General features: G+C 45.6%; 1 non-coding gene across 1 annotated transcript; it reads left to right on the top strand.

Moving 5' to 3' along the window:
- Nucleotides 1-903: 903 nt before the first annotated feature.
- Nucleotides 904-1,010, top strand: LOC114231740 (U6 spliceosomal RNA). Its single transcript, XR_003617740.1, has one exon. It is a non-coding gene; the product is annotated as a U6 spliceosomal RNA (small nuclear RNA).
- Nucleotides 1,011-2,707: the final 1,697 nt, after the last annotated feature.

The following is a 2,707-nucleotide window of genomic DNA, read 5'->3' as shown; positions in this document are numbered from 1 at the left end:
GGCACTATGAGTCACTTTATGTAACCCAAGGCCCCCTTATAATAAACTAGAGGCCCAGTGCATGAAATTTGTGCACGGGGCGGGGGGGGGGGGGGTGTCTCCTCAGCCCAGCCTGCACCCTCTCCAATCCAGGACTCCTCGGGGGATGTCCGACTGCTGGTTTAGGCCTGATCCCAGGGATCAGGCCTTAATTGGCAGATGGGATATTTGGCTCCTAACCACTCGCCTGCCTGACTGATTGCCCCTAACTGCCCCCCTGCCAGCCTTATCATCCATAACTGCCTCTGTCTGCCAGCCTGATTGCCCCTAACTGCCCTCCTGCCAGCCTGGTCACCCCCAACAGCCCCTCCCTGCTGGCCTAGTCGCCCCCAACTGCCCCCCTCTACTGACTTGGTGGCCCCTCACTGCTCCCCTCTGCCGGCCTGGTTGCCCCTAACTGCACCACCCCTGCCAGCCTGGTTGCCCCCAATTCCCCCCCCCAATGGCCTGGTCACCCCTCACTGCCTCCCCACATGCCAGCCTGGTCATCCCCAACTGCTCCCCCCTGCTAGCCTGGTTGCCCCTCACGGCCCCCCCCTGCTGGCCTGGTCACCACTTACTGCCCCCGCCCCCCCGCCAGTCTGGTTGCCCCACACAGCCTGCTGTTCAGTCATTTGGTCATCCCTCACTAACCTCCCTGCCAGCCTTGTCACCCCACGCAGTATGCTGTTGGGTCATTACTGTGAGGGCATCCTGACCAATTTGCATACTACCCTTTTATTAGTATAGATATTTTTCAACACCATTTTTAGCATTCATAGATAATATGACCAACCTACATCACAACTTCATAATATTAAACCATGAAATGTCACATGTAAAGGGGTAAGTAAAATAAATGTATAATACAAGAATATATAGTTCCTGCCCTCTTGGGCAGCAGATATACTAAAACTGGAATGATACAGAGAAGATTAGCATTGCCCCTGTACAGGGATAACACATAAATTCATGAATCATTCTATATTTTTAAAAAAGCATGTATAGCTCAGTTGGTTAGAGCATCCTCCCAATTCACCAAAGTTGCAGGTTTGGTCCCCGTCAGGGCACATACAAGAATCAGTGCATAAACAAATGGAACAACAAATCAATGTTTCTCTCTCTCTGTCTCTCTCTCCTTCCTCTCTCTCTAAAATCAATTTTTTTAAAAAAAGTATCTATCTATCTTTATATATTTTAATATAGAAATTCTTGGACAGACTCCCCACTGGGAGATATAACTAAGCAATCATATGCTTGTGCCTTAGATCCTCTGTGAATATGCAACTAGGAATACAGACTGATACAGATATGTTACATTATTCGCTCAAATACCAGGAGAGTGTGAACTTAAGTTCCAAACAAAACAGAGTCCCATCTTCCCTTGATTGTCATGGTGTGCTGCTCTCTTTTCTTGCCCCTCCATGTAGCCACTTCCCTTCTCTTCCCTGCTTTTGGCCCTGGGAGCCTGACCCACGAACCATACTCCTGCCCTCTGGTTTCCTATTGTGTTTGGCGAATGAGAGCCCTGGTAAGAGATGGAGTGAGGGAGGAGAGGGAGATCAGGGTGTTTATTTTTCTGCCTACCTCCCTAGCTCTATCCCTCAAACTAAGGTCACTGCTGCTCTCCAGGTGGCTATAGTGAATTTTTCCCATTCAGGCCCCTTTTGGCAGAGAATGCTAGCTTTTATCCTAATAGGCATTATCCCCACCTTCTTTACACTTACATTGGGGCAGCAATGTTCCTGGCTAATAAAACCACATTTCCTTGCCTTTGTTGCTGAAAGGGATGGCTAATGAGAAGTCAGTAGAAGTGACTGGTGGGGTTTTGAGAAAGCTGTTGTGGGATCTAAAAAAATTATACTTTTCTCCACCTTCTAAGTTCTTCTAGCTGGGCTAATAATCAAATTCACAGAGACAGGTCAACAGGAGAAAATAAAATTGTAATATATGTGTATGGGGAATTCACATAAGCATGAAAATTCCAAAGACAACGAGACAACATGTGTGATGAGAAATGCATTTTTAGGCAATTTTCTCATTGTGAGAATATCAGAAAGTGCATTTACACAAACCTAGGTGGTATAGCCTACTATACACCTAGCCTGGTACTCCTAAGCTACGAGCCTCTCCAGCCTGTTACTGTACAAAACAATATGAGATTAAATCAAGCACAGGAGAAAATGATGCAATCAAAAGACACAGTAAAAATATGAGATGTATGAGGCTGTTGTCCCTCTAACACAGCATACTGTTTTACAGCAACCGTTTTTAAAAATGTGTTTTTAATTAATTATTTTAGAGAGAGAGAGAGAGAGAAGAGAAACATCCATGTGAGAGAGAAACATCAATCGGCATGTGCCCTGACTGGAATCAAACTGGCAACCTTTTGGTGCACGGAACCACGCTCAACCAACTGAGCCACACTGGCCAGGGCAACAGCAGCAACCCTGTTTAATGGAGATAAAAAGTATATACATAGAGTAAATATATAAACCAGTAGCATAGTCATTTATGATCATTATTATGTGCTGTACATAATTGTACGTGCTATGCTTTTATATGACCGGCAGCAGTATCACCACAAACATGTGAGTGATACATTGCTCTGTGACTTGGCGATGGCTACAACATCATTCAGCAATAGGAATTTTTCAGCTCCATTATAATCTTGTGGGACCCCTTTGTT

The sequence above is a fragment of the Eptesicus fuscus genome, chromosome 15 (assembly GCF_027574615.1).
Source record: "Eptesicus fuscus isolate TK198812 chromosome 15, DD_ASM_mEF_20220401, whole genome shotgun sequence".
NCBI lineage: Eukaryota > Metazoa > Chordata > Mammalia > Chiroptera > Vespertilionidae > Eptesicus > Eptesicus fuscus.
Note: the sequence above shows the minus strand (reverse complement) of the source record. Positions and strands in the feature narration are given on the sequence as shown.